The following is a 19,611-nucleotide window of genomic DNA, read 5'->3' as shown; positions in this document are numbered from 1 at the left end:
AGAACACAATAAGACCAAGGTCAAAACAGCTAGAAAGATGATGGGGTAGATAATGAGAACTTTCAAAACAAGGGAAGTAAGGCCAATGGTGACATTTTTCAAATCACTCATGTTACCTCATTTGAAATATTGCTCAGTGTTGACGGCCCCGTTCAAGGCAGGAGAAATATCATAGCTGGAACAGAGACAGAGATCATTTACGGCCCACAAAGAGCCAATAAATTATTTAACCCTTTTGGTGTCGGTCCCGTTGTATCACAGCTTTGAAGCCAATGTTGGTCCCGTAGTATGATGCCATGAGCTCAGCTCATTCAGATAAGTTGTGAGCAGTAAATCTGGGCCTAGATATGAGAGAATAGGTCTATGCGGTAAGTGTTCACCATATAAAAAAAACCTGCAGCACACAGTGCACAAGAAAAAAACTGCGACTGCATGTTTGGGTTAAAGCAGTTGCGGTGTATTTTCGTAAGGATATATTCTCGGTTTCTTGGTCTCATTTGATATTGATTAGTTTCTGAACTGAAAGTAGCTTGAAACTGAATGCAAAGTAGTGGAAATGTTCGATTTTTGCTGATATTCCAGAGTACACAATGTGCATCCAACTGGCCAGACTAATATGCATTTAGGAATGCACTGACATTATTTAAATTTAGTAATTTATACAGGAGAAGGGGTTACTAGCCCCTTGCTCCTGGCATTTTAGTCGCCTCTTACAACACGCATAGCTTATGGAGGAAGAATTCTGTTCCACTTTCCCATGGAGATAAGAGGAAATAAACAAGAACAAGAACTAGTAAGAAAATAGAAGAAAACCCAGAGGGGTGTGTGTATATATATATATATGCTTGTACATGTATGTGTAGTGTGACCTAAGTGTAAGTAGAAGTAGCAAGAAGTACCTGAAACCTTGCATGTTTATGGGACAGAAAAATGGACACCAGCAATCCTACCATCACGTAAAACAATTACAGGCTTTTGTTTTACACTCACTTGGCAGGACGGTAGGACCTCCCTGGGCGGTTGCTGTCTACCAACCTACTACCCAGGAACAGTTATTATATTGTTTACAAAACATGTTTGCACAAACTAACAATAAAAATGTTGTTTATTACTATTTATCTATCACATATATACACATATAAAGTCAATGGACACTTCCCAGAACTGCTACAGCTTCTGTAAAGTTAATAGTTGTTGTGTGGGGGTGGACTTGTAAATATGCTGAGTCACCGGCATAATTAGTGTCACAGTGACAGATAACACCACCACTCACCACCCTCACTGCCTGTCAACACCCATCCCTTCCTCATCACCCCACCAACCCACATGGAAATGAGTCACTGTCTGAATTTCTTGAGTTATCCTAGGTTGATGGTCTCCCTCCTTCCTTCCTCCCTTCCTTCCCTCCTTCCTCTCATCTCTTCCTTTCTTCCTTCCTTCCTCTCATCTCTTCCTTCTTTCCTCCCTTTCTTCTACCTTCCTTCCTTCCTTCCTTCAGGTTGGTTTCCTGGGCATTGCCTTCGGTCACAAACTCCTCAAAACCATGAAATTCATCTTCACTGACACTTCCATCTGTGTTTGAACTGTCATTTGGGAACAAAAGAGCCCCAGTTAGCTAAGGAGTGAGGAGTTTCTTACCACTAGACATGGTGAACAAGGTGTAATAAAATGGCTTTCCCACAATGCACCACTGGGTCCCCGATTTTTTTTTATACCACACACACTGACCATGGAGACCCATTCTCTCACATCCACGACTACCAGCCCTTTCCTGCTTGATTTGAGGATGCTAGAATTTATGCGTACTAGTACAGCACCAACCCTGGCAGGTAAGCAGTACTAGTATGGCACCAACTCTGAGAGGGTTAAGGAGCAGAGGAAATGTTTATTTAGTGCCAGGAATGTCTACATTGTTTATTCTGGACCCCATTTTCAAATTGCCAATTGTTGAATTTTGTGTGAAATTGGCCAAATTACCAATTTCTGATCACTTTACTGAATAGCTGAAATAGGTAAATTGGGGGTTTCTTGTATTCATTTGATAGAATAGAAGGAATACTAGTGAAATAGCTATGATAAATAAAGTGTAACGTGGGGGAAATTACCGATGTGTAACTATCACCGAGACCACTAACTTTGCGAGAGCATAATTCCATAAGTTTTGCAATAAATTTCGTACCTTTGGTTTCATTATCTTTGGAAAAACATGCTCTATCATTTCATAAGATAAAATACTTTTTTAACTCCTAATCTCTTTCAATCTGTCTTTGTCTATCTGTCTCACAGGTACACATAAATACAAGTATACATAGTATAAATTACCTAGGATAACCCAAAAATCCAGACAAAGTGCTATTCTCTGCTTGAAGATGTGAGTAAAGGTGATGGTGCAGTCTTGTGGCTCTCTCTGAGACAGAGAGCTAGACAGATAGACAGGGAGCTTGACAGACAGACAAATAGACAGACAGAAATGTTTGTGTACCAGCAAAAACAAAGCGTGTCAGCATAGTTGCTGATCCCCCTTGTATGTGTTGTATAGCGTATCATAGTACCATCCATGTGCTTTATATAGAAGATCCCTTTTAGGCCGAGTGTTTGTGTGACGTCACGGGATGCGCATGTGTACGTTCGTACCTCTGCCTCCCTCTCAGTCGGCGTGTAGACATAGGCAGGACAAGGCAGGCTGGGCTTCATCTCCCATTACCACAGTCTGACAATATAGCGTTACCATCCAACAAGTGTGTCTACCTTCAACCCTCAAATCTCCTTTAAGAACCCCTTACTACAATTGGTGACAGCGGTGTGGGCGTAAAATTGATAATTACGCCGATGTATGGAGATTTCTTTCGACCAGCAAGACGGCCATTTCGTGTCGCCAGTAGGCCGACCTAGCCAAGCCAGCTACCTCAAGCCAGCTACTCTCTCAAGCTTCTACCAGCCATTACATTATTCACTGGTCAGTCTCTTTGTATTAGTGTTTATCTGCTTATTTGCATCACTCCCGAGGGGTAGACCCGAGTTTGCAAAGTAAGCCAGCAACCAGTCTGTGGTGGGGGAGTCAGAACAACCCAGTCAGTCCAGCCTAGCCTACTCCATCCAGCTTTTGCCTGCCAAGCCAGCTTTCCACCCCTGCTGTGCTCATCGTGAGAAGTTATCAAGCTATTCTGTGTGAAGGGTTAAGATAAGCCAAGCCACCCAGCAACTAACCCAGGTTTCTTACCCCAGTGCTCAAGCAAGCCACGTGGGTGCAGTTTTCATCGCTTGTGATTCAAGCTCCAAGCCATTCTGAGTGCTCTTTTTCATCCCTGTGGTGTTGTGGTATTTTGTGGGTTTGTTTTTAAGCCAGTCGGCTTAGAAATATCTTCGCGCCAGTGTGGGTGTCCCCAGTGAGGCTTACGCCATTCTTCCCATAGGCCCACTCACTCACCATGCGGTTGCCACTGCCCGGCCTCAGACGTCTCACTCAGCCATTAACCCACTCACCCAACCTCTACCATTGTTTTGGTAATCTTACTACGGGTACTAGCACCATATTTTAAGGACCACATAGGGGGTCAAGAGCTAGAGTGTGTTTTGCACCACCGTTGAAAGCCTCCTGTGTGAAGTCTATCATCGATGTAAGCGCAATTCTACGATCGTGTGAGGACAGTAGCCAGCCACGAGACGACATCAACACCTCCACCACCCTTCCACCTCATTCTTCATCAAGGCGTTACAGAGATAATATTTTTCATAGAGACATTTGCGAGTGTTGAGACATTTCTTTTGTGTTCCAGTGATTTTTCTTAGTGACATTCAGTGACTCTCGATTAGACTCAGTGTTTATTATATACTGTTTGCAATAATTTTTTTCCCTTCTTAATTCAGTGTTAATTTCCGTGCATTAATACATGTCTGTTGTGTTGTGCTTCTTTTTTTTATACACTCGAAACAATAGTGCCATTGCTTTGTGCAAGCAAGAAAATTAATTATTATCAAAGTTTTTCACACAAAGTTTCATAGCAAGAAAATTCTAGTATTGTGTTTATGTTGATGTGCTGTGTTCTGCATCACTGTAAGTGTTCAAGCTTTTTTTTGTTCTGTGTTTTAGCACCTATTATTTTTCATGTTTCATTGAACAAATTCACTCTTAGTGCAATTTTTAAGTTGTTCATTTAAAGTAAATTGTTCTTTTGCTTGTTAAGTGTTGCTTAAGTTGCAGTTAAGAGTTAAAGTGTTCACTCAGTTCATTCCTTGATAATAATTTTTCTTTTCTTGTAAACAGTGTTTTCTTGTGTGTGTAATTTTTTTTTATTATTGCACATTGACTCATTTTGCAATAATTCTTGTGCAAACATTGTGTTGTCAGTAAAATTTTTCTTACAGAAATTTTGTGTATTGTTGTGCAATACTCTTGATTAGCAATTGTTATTTGCAATATTGCTAAAGTTTATTTCAGTGCAGTTTCATATGCTTTGTTCTGTGCATAATATTTTATTCTTTCTGTGCCATTTTATTTTATTTCAGTGAATTGTTCCCAGTTTGTTTTATTTTGCACAAGCTTTATTGAGTCCATTTTAACATTTTTTATTTATTTATCATTTTATTGAACATTAAAATGGTATAAAATACCGACAGGTTGTTAGGTAAGACACATATGCAACAGTTAGGAATCTTTATTTCGAAACGTTTCGCCTACACAGTAGGCTTCTTCAGTCGAGTACAGAAAAGTTGATAGAAGCAGAAGATACTTGAAGACGATGTAATCAGTCCATCACCCTTAAAGTTTTGAGGTGGTCAATCCCTCTATGGAACAATGCTCTTCTCCAGACTGAGGGACTGACCACCTCAAAACTTTAAGGGTGATGGACTGATTACATCGTCTTCAAGTATCTTCTGCTTCTATCAACTTTTCTGTACTCGACTGAAGAAGCCTACTGTGTAGGCGAAACGTTTCGAAATAAAGATTCCTAACTGTTGCATATGTGTCTTACCTATCATTTTATTGTTGTATTTCCCTATTGCACTGAGAGTAAAGACAACTCACTGTGCTATTCATTCAATTTAAAGTAAAGTTGAGCAAATTAGATTTGAGTAGAGTACAAGTTCTCTTGATTTTCAAAGTGTTGCTTATTCAGTTGAGTATTATCTTTTGTGACTGTGAGTTTCCTTGCTTAAAGTGTGACCTGTCAATTTTTATTTACTTATGCAGAATAGTTAAGCATTTTCTTCCCATTTAAGCTTATTGTGTCATTCTTTCTATTTTTTTTTCTGCTTTATGTCCTTCAGTAAGTTCCCTGAGAACATGTCCCAGTCACTTTTGAATGTTCACTTAGTGTATCATGCCAGTCAAAGTCAATATGAATCAGTCCACAGTACCAATATTCCCTTACTGACTGAAATACAATGCCTAGCCCTTGAGCAATGTGTTTGTTCTCACAGTTTGCATCTGAGATCTGTTAAAGTGCTGCGAAATGTGAAGTTCAGATTAAGTTCCTATAGATTCGTTCATTACTTATTAACGTAGCCGAGTGGTCAGGCACTAGTAACTCTGTCACTCCCATATGTGTTCCACCTACACCTTCAGACTTGCAGGATAGTGTTCCGTTGCCTCAAGTGTCCGGGGACACTCAGACTGCCTTGAGTGCACAGCCTATCCCTACAATGACTGATAGTTCAAGTAGTACAGTGGACCCCCGCATACCGATGGCATCACATAGCGATTAATCCGCATACCGCTTGCTTTAATCGCCAAAATTTTGCCTCACATACCGCTTAAAAACCCGCTCACCGATTTTCGTCCGAGACGCGTCCAATGTGCGGCCTGAGCCACGCTCACATGTTCCGCCGGTGGCATTGTTTACCAGCCAGCCTCCGCGGTAACATCCAAGCATACAATCGGAATATTTCGTATTATTACAGTGTTTTCGGTGCTTTTTCTGGAAAATAAGTGACCATGGGCCCCAAGAAAGCTTCTAGTGCCAACCCTACAGCAATAAGGGTGAGAATTACAATAGAGATGAAGAAAAAGATCATTGATAAGTATGAAAGTGGAGTGCGTGTCTCCGAGCTGGCCAGGTTGTATAATAAACCCCAATCAACCATCGCTACTATTGGTGGTACAGCTGCTGCTGCACTGTCAGCTGCTGCTGCTGCTGCTGCACTGTCAGCTGCTGCTGCTGCTGCTGCACTGTCAGCTGCTGCTGCTGCTGTAGCATCGTCTGCTGCTGCTGTAACATCGTCTGTTGCTGCTGTAGCATCGTCTGTTGCTGCTGTACCACTGTCAGCTGCTGCTGCTGCTGCTGTAGCATCGTCTGCTGCTGCTGTAACATCGTCTTTTGCTGCTGTAGCATCGTCTGTTGCTGCTGTACCACCGTCAGCTGCTGCTGCTGCTGTAGCATCGTCTGCTGCTGCTGTAACATCGTCTGTTGCTGCTGTAGCATCGTCTGTTGCTGCTGTACCACCGTCAGTTGCTGCTGCTGCTGTAGCATCGTTTGCTGCTGCTGTAACATCGTCTGTTGCTGCTGTAGCATCGTCTGCTGCTGCTGTAGCATCGTCTGTTGCTGCTGTACCACCGTCAGCTGCTGCTGCTGTAGCACCGTTGTTGGTGTGGCTTATTGAGAATACCAAGAAACAATTAACCCCAGAGGATTTGCCACCCAGGATAACCCAAAAAAGTCAGTGTCATCGAAGACTGTCTAACTTATTTCCATTGGGGTCCTTAATCTTGTCTCCCAGGATGCAACCCACACCAGTCGACTAACACCCAGGTGAACAGGGAAAAATGCCTGGAACTAGTGCTCATATTGGTGAATTTAAAGCCAGCAAAGGTTGGTTTGAGAGATTTAAGAATCGTAGTGGCATACACAGTGTGATAAGGCCTGTTCTGGAAGAAAATGCCAAACAGGACCTACAGTACTCAGGAGGAAAAGGCACTCCCAGGACAGTGTCTCATCAGTCATTGCTGCATCTTCAATAAAGGTAAGTGTCATTTATTCTTCATTTAGTAGACTAGTACATGCACAATATATACTGTGCATGTACTACTCTACTATTGTGCATGTATCCTTCTCTTTGTGTGTGGGAAAATGTATATTTCATGTGGTAAAAAAATTTTTTTTTCATACTTTTGGGTGTCTTGCACGGATTAATTTGATTTCCATTATTTCTTATGGGGAAGATTCATTCACATACCGATTATTTCGCATAACAATTACCCCTCTTGCACGGATTAAAATCGTTATGCGGGGGTCCACTGTAGTTTCTCCACAGGGGATGCCTTGTCAGAAAACGATTACTTGAAACTAGTAATGCCATCTCTTGTTGATGTCACATGCCGTCTGCAGAAAGACATCTCTGTTGCGGCTAGTGCTCTCACTAGAGTGTCTGTTGTTGTTCCTTGTGTTCCAGATGGTGATCCCATCCTAGTTGACAGTAATCAGTGCAATGTAAGAAGTTATTTCTCGAGTAACTTTCACATGTTGTTAACGTTTGTAAGTGAAGTTTCTTTATAGTTGATACCTCGTGTCACTGTGTGTGACCCAGATTGAATATCAGTATTGTTGACCGTGTTCATTTCTTTTCCCCTGTGCTTGCAGTGAGAGATAGTAGATTCATTCTCCCTTGCTCATATTGCGTGTTATAGCATTATTTTTTCAACCGGGGAGAGTCATCCACTCCACCGAGTTTGTTCATTCCTCCAGTAAGAAAGAGCTGATCCCTTGTGTTCTGGTGATTCGATTCCTGCTCCAGGAAGATCTTATTCTGACTGTGTAGCCACCAGCACCCATCAGTGACTTTGTAATGAGCCAAGAATTACTGTATCGAACAGCCGAGTTGGGTACTCCAAGCAGAAGAGTTTACCAGTTAGTAATTCCACAGTTACTAGTGAACGTAGCTCTACAGCTAGTTCACGATGCACCAGGTGTTGCACACCCTGGTATGGATCGTTCTGTGAAACAAGCCAGAATGAAGTACTTTTGGCCACGTATGGCAACTGACATTTCAGAGTATGTTAAGAAATGTAGTGTTTGTATGCAACATAAAGGAAATGTCAATGGTCCTAATCCAATCCAAGTGTACCCAACCACTAGCGAACCGTGGGAAAGAGTTGCCCTTGACTTGTTAACCAATTTTAAATGTTCCCTCCAAGGCAACAAACATCTGTGTGTTATGGTAGACCATTTCACCAGATATTGTGAGTTAGTTCCTATTGCAGATAAGACTGCAGAGACAGTAACTAAAGCATTTAAAGAACACATTATCTGCAGGCATACCACCCCTAAGTCCTTAGTAACAGATAATGGAGGTGAATTCTGTAATGAGATTCTTGAAAATTTGTGTACTTTGTACAAGATCTCTAAATCCACCATTGTTCCTCATCATCCTGCCAGCAATGGGTTAGCTGAACGAACCAATAAAAAAGTACTTGATGTCCTGAGAGCCACTATCAACCCCAATAGTGAAACTTGGGATAAAGTTATACCAGATGTCCAATGTGCCATAAATTCTGCTTACAATGCTTCCATAGGTGATACTCCACATTATGCATTGTATGGTGTAGACAAGCGTTTACCCTATGAGTTGTTATATTCCACTCCGAAACCTAATTACAACCCTGATGATTTCGTAGCAACTCGTACCAGCTTAGCTCAAAGTGTTTTTAGAAGAATCCGTGAAACACTTCATAAATCAACAGCAGAATTTACTAGAGTAACTAATAGCCGTGTTAAACCATCAAAAGTTAAAGTAGGTTCAAGAGTAATGCTGACAAATTTCAACAAAACATCTGAAATGCCTAAGCTCGATCAAAAGTTTGTCGGACCTTATCGAGTTGTAGAACATATCTCTGGCAATAAGTATAAGGTTAGAGAAATTAGTACTGGTAAGTATAAAGAATCGCATTTAGATCATATGAAATTAGTATGCGATGTTGATGATATTGCTACCCAGACTAATGTGACAGATACACAAATAACCCGCACATAAAAGAGAGAAGCTTACAACGACGTTTCGGTCCGACTTGGACCATTGACAAAGTCACACTAACAGAGGTGGAGCAGGATGGCTATATATAGGCAGGAAGAGGTGGAGGTAGTAGTAGTAGTAGTAGTAGTAGTAGTAGTACAAGAAATGTATATAATACCGACAGGATGAAATGACACATGCACAACACCCGGGCATCCCCACCGTAGACGTTTCGCCATCCAGCCAGCCACTGGATGGCGAAACGTCTACGGTGGGGATGCCTGGGTGTTGTGCATGTGTCATTTCATCCTGTCGGTATTATATACATTTCTTGTACTACTACTACTACCTCCACCTCTTCCTGCCTATATATAGCCGTCCTGCTCCACCTCTGTTAGTGTGACTTTGTCAATGGTCCAAGTCGGACCGAAACGTCGTCGTAAGCTTCTCTCTTTTATGTGCGGGTTATTTGTGTATCGTTCCAGTCACGGTATTGTGCCTTTTTGTTATTTATTTATGGACCCCGCAGTTAAGCGTCATATTCTCTCCAACTTTTTTAATGTTCTTCCCTCTTTTAAGCCCCTCTTTCGATCTTATGAGGCTGCTCTTATTGCTACCCGGCGTCGTAAGAATCAGCTTCGCTTCCTACGTGACTGTCTTGCTGAACAAGTTCTGCCACCTTCCTTCTCCCACTTCCTGAAAACCAACCCACTGGGCACTCCCTTTCCTGATCATGCCCGTCTCCTACTTCAACAGCTCATTCTTTCTACTAAATCGCAGGTTGAAGATGCCTTCTTTACTCTCCGTCAACGTCAACGTGCTCTCTTTGCGGCTCTACCACAGGATCTCTGTAACCTTCTCTCTACCATTGCCTTTGACACTGCTCGCCTGAATGCACAAATTCATTCTTCCAAACTACAAAATATACTTCAACGTCTCATCTCAGCTAGCCCTTGGTCTAAATTCTCCCTCACTGACTGTGTTACTAATCTGTCTTCTGTCTCACTCTCTCAATATGAGCTTGAACTTCTTGGTTTTGGTCTTTCCTTTGCCACTTCGCCTACTCCTCGCGCTGGTATTTCCCTAATTAGCTCTTTTGATTCCTTTCGTCAATCTCGCTTCCGTAATCTTCCTGACTTGTCCACTTTTCGTGGTGCTCTCCTTCCTGCTCTTGTTAGTCTGTTTTCTAAGAATCACCACCTTCCACGCTGTTACCAACTTGCCCTTTCTTCTCTTAAATCTAACACTAACATTGTCATACTATCTTCTGACAAAGGTAATTCGGTAGTTATCCTTGATCGCAAGGATTACCTCCGTAAAGCTGATGTCTTGCTCTCTGACTCACGCACCTACACTCCTCTCGTTTCCAACCCTCTTGATCGCATCAAGAGAACCTTCAACAAAAAACTAAGGACTCTCTCCGACCTCTGTCCTCCTGACTTTGACCTTGTTCAACGGTTTCGTGTCATCTGTCCCTCTCTTCCCTATTTCTATGGCCTTCCCAAAACTCATAAACCTGATATTCCTCTTCGTCCTATCATATCCTCTAGAGGTTCTGTCTCTTATTCTCTTGCTTCTTGGCTGGCCAAAACCCTCACTCCCTTTCTTGGTACTTTTTCTCCTGCCCACCTCCGTCACTCTCAAGACTTCATTGAACGGGTTCGCTCTCTCCCAACCTGTAAGATGCTTAATCTTGACGTTGAGTCCCTCTTCACCAATGTCCCTCTTGATGATGTCCTTGATTTCCTTAGAGAGAAGGCCCATGAAGGGTTTCTTCATCTCCCTATCCCCACTGATGTCTTTCTTGATCTGATCCGCCTCTGTGTGGACTCTAACTCCTTTTCCTTCCAAGGGAAATATTATTCTCAAACCTTCGGTGTCGCTATGGGCTCTCCTCTCTCTCCTGTCCTTGCTAATCTTTACATGGAATACTTCGAGACTGTTCTACTTCCTACCCTCGATGTGCAACCTTCACTCTGGCTCCGCTATGTGGATGACATCTTTGCTCTGTGGCCTCATGACTCCAGTCTCTTCCAACCTTTTCTTGAAGCTCTTAACAATCTTGCCCCTTCCATTAAGTTTAAAGCTGAATGGGAATCTAATTCCTTACTTCCTTTCCTTGATGTCCATGTCCACCGCTCAGATACAGGTTTTTCCTTTTCCGTTTACCGTAAACCTATGCACAGTGGCATGTACATTCACTACTTTTCCTATCATGCTTCCCCTGTCAAGAAAAGTGTTCTTATCTCCCTCTTTCTCCGTGCCCTCCGCATCTGTGATCCTCAGTTCCTTCCAGCAGAACTTTCCACTCTTCATAATTCGTTCTCCCGTCTTGGCTACCCTTCCCATTTCATAGACTCTGCCCTCTCACGTGCTAAACGCAATTTCTTCTCTCCCAAACTCTCTACTCATGGGAACTCTTCTATCCTCTGCCTTCCCTACATTTCCGGTCTTTCTAATCCCAACAATTCTCTCCGTCCCTTAGACATCAAGCTTACCTTCCGCCAGACTAACACTCTTTGCACTAATCTCGTTCATACCTCTCCTCCCTCTACAGATGTTCCTGGTGTCTCCTCTATTTCTTGCTCCTCCTGTCCTCTTCAATACTTCGGAGAAACTGGTCGATCTCTTTCTGACAGACTTAGGGAGCACAAAAATAGTGTTAGGCTTGCCGACACTAACAATGCTCTTTTCTGTCACGTCAGAGATCATAGCCATCCTATTGACTGGTCTTCTGCTAAAACTGTCTTCCCTACTTCCAACTCAAACAGTCGCCGTTTAGTTGAATCCTCTCTAATACACAACTTTCCTTGTATGAACCTTAGCCCTGGCTTCGTCTCTGTAGATGCCTTCCTCTCCCACTACATTGTAAAATGCTCCAAACTTCAGAACACCCATGACTTAACCTGAATCCTCATTTTTTTTTTCTTCTTCTTCTTCTTCTTCTTCTTTTTCTTCTTCCTCTTCTCCTTTCCTCTCTCCTTTTCTCCTCTGGGTTGTCTTTCTCTCTCCTGTCTCGTGTTTCTGTTCCTTCTTCATTTATTTTATTTCACCACTTCCCCTTTCACGCACCTCGGTGCGCTTGCTCTCCCTCTGTGGGTTTCTAGCTCTCTTGCAGTGCTCCCCTTCCTTTGTATTTGACTGGCTCGTCTTCCTTATTTCCCACTTCTACCACTACCACTACTACTACCTCTTCTTCTTCTACTACAACTACTGATGAAATTAAGACACATGTGCGGCGTCTGGTTGTCTTTGTTGTGGACGTTTCGCCATCCAGTGGCTGGCTGGATGGCGAAACGTCTACGGTGGGGATGCCCGGGTGTTGTGCATGTGTCATTTCATCCTGTCGGTATTATATACATTTCTTGTACTACTACTACTACTACCTCCACCTCTTCCTGCCTATATATAGCCGTCCTGCTCCACCTCTGTTAGTGTGACTTTGTCAATGGTCCAAGTCGGACCGAAACGTCGTCGTAAGCTTCTCTCTTTTATGTGCGGGTTATTTGTGTATCGTTCCAGTCACGGTATTGTGCCTTTTTGTTATTTATTAATGTGACAGATGCTGAAAACCCTCTTGACTCTGTACCCTCCACCTCAAATATTCAGTCAGATAATCAACCTGAATGTCGTTACTCTTTGCGTACTCGACAAGTAATGAGAAACCCACAAGTATCTTTTGTAGATACTCGTTCAGATCTCCCTCAGTTAAGGCATGTGTTAGCCATTGCAGAGGAATTCGATCCTCTCAGAGATGATAACCATTCTGCATATGTAAACCTCACCCTCGCAGAATTGGGTTTAAATGTACATAGTCTGTATAACTAGATGCCCGAGATGAAGGAAACTGTCAACTGTTTGTTATTAACTGATCAGTTTTTTCAGAAATTTTTTCTTTTTTCATGTTCACATTCCCTCCGTATTCTGAGAATTTGACAGTAATGATCTGAGTGTGCACCAGATGCCTTTGCTGTTAATTTCACCTTGTATATACAGTGGACCCCCGCATAACGATCACCTCCCAATGCGACCAATTATGTAAGTGTATTTATGTAAGTGCGTTTGTACGTGTATGTTTGGGGGTCTGAAATGGACTAATCTACTTCACAATATTCCTTATGGGAACAAATTCAGTCAGTACTGGCACCTGAACATACTTCTGGAATGAAAAAATATCGTTAACCGGGGGTCCACTGTATATATTTATTCTTCCTCAGAATCCATAGAGTGCATGAATACAGATTGATCGATCAATTCCATCCATATTGTACAATGAATTGTTCTTATAAGTTGTAATGCATTACGTTAAAACTGATTACGTTAACACCCATTACGTAAAACTCATTATGTTAACCTCCATTATGATACCATCCATTAGTTCTAAGTTATATATGTCTTTGTTATTGTATAGAATCAGCCCAGAACCACCTCCCTGTTCAGCCTATAGTATAGTAGTGTATGTCGAGACGACATACATAACATGACCGTGCTGTCAGCACAGTTGCTGATCCCCCTTATATGTGTTGTATAGCGTATCATAGTACCATCCATGTGCTTTATATAGAAGATCCCTTTTAGGCCGAGTGACTGTTTGTGTGACGTCACGGGATGTGCATGTGTACGTTCGTACCTCTGCCTCCCTCTCAGTCGGCGTGTAGGCATAGGCAGGACAAGGCAGGCTGGGCTCCATCTCCCATTACCACAGTCTGACAATATAGCGTTACCATCCAACAAGTGTGTTTACCTTCAACCCTCAAATCTCCTTTAAGAACCCCTACGACAAGTGAGGGAAATGGTCATCTTATCTTTTCTTATCAGCTGCACTCTCTCCCACGCTCCTGTATGCTCATCAAACGTCAGATGTTATCTTCCCTTATCATGTCACTGTCAGGGGTAGACTTTGTTTTTCATGCTTCAAGGGAACTTATTATTACGTATTATTATTATTATTATTATTATTACATATTATTATTATTACTATGTAATATTATTATTATCCTCCTCCTCCTCTTCTCCTCCTCCTCCTCCTCCCCTCCTCCTCCTCCTCCCCTCCTCCTCCCTCCTCCTCCTCCTCCCTCCTCCTCCTCCCTCCTCCTCCTCCTCCCTCCTCCTCCTATTGCTCCTCCTCCTCCTCTTGCTCCTCCTCCTCCTCCTATTGCTCCTCCTCCTCCCTTGCTCTCCTCCTCTCCTCCTCTCCTCCTCCCTCCTTCCTCCTCCCTCCTCCTCCTCTCCTTCCTCCCTCCTTCCTCCTCCCTCCTCCTTCCTCCCTCCTCCCTCCTTCCTTCCTCCCTCCTCCTCCCTCCTCCTTCCTCCCTCCTCCTCTCTCCTCCTTCCTCCTCCCTCCTCCTCCTCCTCTTTATTATTATATACTTCCACATATCCAAAACATTGCTGGGACATATATTCCAGTGGCCAAGGCAGGTGTAAATGTCCACCTGTCAATGTCTTTGTGACAATTTGAGTACAATTTCAGTACCTAATACTAGTGTCAGAACGAAGATTGGTTATGAAATGACAAGGACTACTATAAATTGTAATTATCAGAACATAAAAAATATATAAAATAATATGAAAAATTGAAAAAAAGGTATATCGGCAACACTTCTGCAAGTGGCAGGACTCCATGTTGCCGTCACATGAGCATCCAGTGCCAACTTCTCTGCCTTCTATCTCTGTAAGTACTGACCCTAATTTTTTTTTATTCCAAATATTTGGGGCGCTGTGCGAGTGGACACTGAAAAGGTTAAATTACTGAGAACACCTTAAAATCTAAATATGTACTCACTGGAGCGGAAGAGAGATACACGATAATATATATGTACCTGGAAAGTATTCGAGGGCCTAGTCCCAAATCTGCACACTACCATAACAATATACTGGAGTGAGAGATATGGGAGGAAGTGCAAAATAAACCCAGGGAAAAGCAAGGGTGCAGGGGGGCACAATAAGGGAACACTGTATAAACATCTGTGGCCCCAGACTATTCAACATCTTATCCAAAGGGTGACAGGACAGTTACATCCTGGACAACTGCATCTCAGTCACTGGCATCCCTGGACATTTGCGTCCATTTTTCTTTTTTGCATCCCGAACATTTGTGTCCTAATATAGGTATACAGTGGACCCCCGGTTAACGAACATCGTTATGTGTCCTAATATAAATAAAATTAATCCGGTATATTTTTTTTTACCACATGAAATGTTAATTTTAATACACACAAACTATTAGACGTAATTTTTTTATTTTAATAATTTTGCGTCCTGAATATTTCTATTCCAATATATGTACGTATATTTCCATAAAAGATATAATTTTACATATTCATCCTGCGTTTTGTAATCACACCCGACACGTAGGGGGTTTGTTTATAAGTATTTCAGTTGCAAACGAGGCACCTTGCCTACAATTACCCTAATAGATTAGATGGTTCCTTTTTGATCTGAGATAAGAGGCTTTGCATATATAACATGGGATTTGCATCTCATATAGTGAGATGCAAATGAGTGGGATGCAAAAAAATGGGTACAAATGTCCAGGGACACCAATGACTGGGACACAATCATCCAGGATGCAAAATACCGTAGTACAGCATCATCAGAAGATATCAAACACACTGCTGGAACAAGTGTAAAAGTCTTCAAGAAGAATCTGGTCAAGTATCAAGTTATGGATATGTGGGGCAGAGGAACACCAGCAAAAACAACCTAGATGACCAGGCAAGCACCAGATGTGCCTGGCCCAAGGCCAAGCTCTGGAAGTAGAGTAAAAGTCAGAACTCATCAAAGGTAAGGTATCATTCTGGGACCTCTTCTTTTCCTCAATTATATAAATGACCTACAATACCTAGTGCATCTAGCACCTGACACCTGTATTCTTAATATTAAGTTCAGTTCCTCGCTCAAAAAAACACCATAGTGAAAAATGAACTTAAAGATGTCCACACCTCAACGCTGAAAAAAATATTCTACATATATTTTGGGAAAAACCACGTCCACAATTAAATACTAGAATCAAGGATATCTGAAAAGCACAGCTGTATGACCCTTGTCAGTTTAGTGCTTTCTCTGATTATAATAATAATAATCAAAAAGCACAAAAAAAAGCACAACAAGCCAAGATTATACAGTGGAACCTCAGCTTACGAGTGCTCCACCATACGAGTTTTTCAGGATATGGGCAGTCACTCTGTCAATTTTTTGTTTCTGGATATGAGCAAAAATTCAGGATGCGAGCTTCCCCCTAAAACAACTTTTTTTTAGACCTCCAGATCTTACAAAAGTAAAAGTGGATATATAATTGTAGTTCATTGTCGTGATGTATTGTGTTGCTTTTACTGCTTAAGACTATAATTGCAATAGAAATAATAGTATTTCTTACCTTAAATTGTGGGTGTTGGTGTTTGTGGATGATTGTGAAGAGAGTGGAGAGTTATGTTGTGGTCCTACTGGGCTGAGGTGGATGGTAGAGGTTCTGGTACTGAAGTCAATGGTTGTACTGGAATGTACATAAATTCTGTAATGGATTTCTGTTCTATTTTTCCCTGCAGTACATTATACAACTGATGGTAAGGCATCAGCTGCTCTAGACATTGTTTCAGGGTTCTCTTCAGTGAAAAAGTCAAACATTAAGTCATTCAGTAAGTCAGTCAGTCAAGTCAGTCAGTCAAGTCATTCAGTCAGTCAGTAAAGTCAGTAAGTCAGTCAGAGAAGTCAGTAAGCCAGTCAGTCAAGTCAGCAAGTCATTCAGCAACACTGGTATGCCTACTGGGTGTCACGATTGCTTGGCAGATACAAGATATGGTAATTAAAAGATCAAAACACAATTCACAAACATAGCTAGCTTGTAGGAGAGAAGTGGAACTGAACACTTAAGCTGGGATGGTGGTGTCGGGGGATGGCGGGAGGTCTCCTCTGCTGACCCACAACAAGGCGGCTGCCTGAGGTAGGGAATGGCTGCCACCACTTGTCACATAATGATATAATTTATTCATTCTAGAGCATATATCAGGTTTCTATGTTATTTATATTGTTTATGTCATATTAGATGAATTGTAATAGATAAATAAGCCGTAGAGTTGATATTAGCGTCATATTCCTGCCTCCTGAGAGCAGGAATTCCACTGGAATGGATTAATCACATTTCAATTAATTTAAATGAGGAAAATTGACTTAGCATAAGAGCAGATCAGGAAACGAGCAAGGTCACGGAACGGATTAAACTCGTAAGCCGAGGTTCCACTGTATTCCCATAAATGTTACATATTAACAAAAGTCTAACACTTTCACTGTCCACACTCCCAAAATTAATATAGCTCTCAGCATCCATGTTCTTTTGAAATGACAGAGAATCTTTTTCTGAATGCAATAACACCAAAATTACAAAATTTGATGGAAAACTTACTGAATTACGCAGGTGCAAAGTTACCAGTCTGAGAGCAATTTACTCGTTGGCAATTTCACCTTTGTTGAGTTCTATTTTAAACCTATTCCAATGCACCATTTGACTAAATTTCACTAGTATGCCTTCCATTCTATCAATTGAGCTCAAGAAACCACCTATTCACCTATAAAAAAATTCCAATTTAAAAATAAGAGTCTAAAAATAAACACTAGACATGCAAGGCACTTAGTGAACATTTTTCTCTGTTCATTAACCCTTTGAGGGTCCAAGCCATAGATCTACATCTTGTCCACAGGGTCCAAGAATTTAAGAAAAAAAAAATTATTTTTTCTTATGAAATGGTAGAGAATCTTTTTCTGAATGTAATAAAACAAAAGGTACGAAATTTGGTGGGAAAACTGATGAAATTACACTATCACGAATTTTCCTGTCGGCGATATTAACGCATTGGTGATTTTGCCCACCTTGACTCCTATTTTAAGCCAATTACATTATTCCAGTCAACCAAATTCTTAGCCATTTTGCTAGTATTACTTCTATTTTTATCAAATGAACACAAGAAACTGCCCAGTTAACTATTTCAACTACCCAATAAAGTGATCAGAAATTGGTAATTTGGTCAATTTCACCTAAAGTTCAAAACATTCCAATTTCAAAATAGGGTCCAGAATAAACAATACAGGTATTCCTGGCACTAAAATAACATTTCTTCTGTTTATTAGTTATGTTTCCAGACTTTACACATGAATTCCATTTTGATTTTTTATTAACAAAGAATTTTTATTCACACCAAAAAAATAGAAGATTTACTGTTATGCAATATTGTAATAATTGTATAAATAATATCAGCGCATTCATGAGTATATATTAGACCCACCAGTTGACGTGTATTGGATGCGTGATGTGATTTGTCTACTCTTGAACATCGGCTAAAATTGAACATTTCTGCTACTTTGAGCTCAATTTCAAGCTATTTTCAGAACTAAAACCAATCAAAATCATCTCTATTTCTGTAATATATCTTCCATTCTATCAAATGAGGCCAAGAAACCATGAATAGAACTATAAAATCCATAGGCAAATACACTGCAAACTTGGTGTTTTAATCCAAAAAAAGAGTTGCCCTTTTTTTCTCATTATGCACTGCGTGCTGCAGGATTTGTTTTATATGGTGCACATTTACCACACAGATCCATTAACTCATATCTAGGCCCAAATTTACCGCTCACAGCTTATCTGAGTGAGTTGAGCTCGTGGCACAGAACTACAGCTTGGACCCTGTGGACAAGGCGTAGATCAACGGCTTTCACCCTCAAAGGGTTAATCACATCCCCAGGCCTCTCTTATATTACACTTGCCTTCCATTTTGAATTCATCATCACAAAAAATCAAAGATTACCATATTTCTCAGATAATAAAATATAACCAGGAATGATTAGTTATGGTTTCAAGTTACTTGCTGTCCAAAAACAAAGCAAAATCATCTCTATTTCAGTAGAATATCTTCCATTCTATCAAATACCAAGAAACAGCCAATAAAACCATAAAAACCATCCTAGAAAACACCTCAAATTCATTTTTTTTTAAATTAAACACAAAGTTAGAGTTTTGCATTTCCCATCATGCACCACATGAGGCAGGATATTTTATTTATACTGTGCACAGAGCCATTCTCTCATATCTAGGCCAAAATTTACTGCTCATAGTTTATCTGAGGGAACCAAGCTCAAAATGTAGATCTAACTGTGGGATCCTCGTATCAATAATGTGACAACAACTGAAAGGGGTAAGGCAATAGTGATCACTGGGATTTTCCAAGAGTGTAATGAGTAGTAACAAACAGGAAGAACAGAAACAGGAGGTAGCTCTAAAGACTATAAAAGTCTGTAGGCATAAGCTATAGGGAGAGAGGGTGGGATTATTTTAATAAAAATATATGAATGCGATTAACCCCTAAACGGTCCAAACGTATATATACGTTCTCTTGCCCAGTGCCTCGAATATTTTGAAAAATGAAAAAATCTTTTTTTTTTTACTGAAATAAAGAGAAATTTTTTCTAAGTGTTATAGGATTAAAATAAAAAAATTAGGGTCAGTACTTACTGAGACATGAGCCTGCAAAGTTGACACTTAACCCTTTCGGGGTTCATCCCGTAGATCTACGGCTTTACGTTCAGGGTCCAAACCGTAGATCTACGTCATGAGCTCAGCTCACTCTGATAAACTGTGAGTGGTACATTTGGGCCTAGATATGAGAGAATACA

The 19,611-nt window shown here is 41.1% G+C and overlaps 1 long non-coding RNA gene across 1 annotated transcript in view; it reads right to left on the bottom strand.

Annotated features, from left to right (window-relative positions):
* LOC138852833 (uncharacterized) overlaps positions 1–19,611 on the bottom strand; it is a 137,760-nt gene that overhangs the window by 76,985 nt on the left and 41,164 nt on the right. The window lies entirely within an intron of this gene.

This window comes from Cherax quadricarinatus, chromosome 17 (assembly GCF_038502225.1).
Source record: "Cherax quadricarinatus isolate ZL_2023a chromosome 17, ASM3850222v1, whole genome shotgun sequence".
NCBI classification, from domain to species: Eukaryota; Metazoa; Arthropoda; class Malacostraca; order Decapoda; family Parastacidae; genus Cherax; species Cherax quadricarinatus.
Note: the sequence above shows the minus strand (reverse complement) of the source record. Positions and strands in the feature narration are given on the sequence as shown.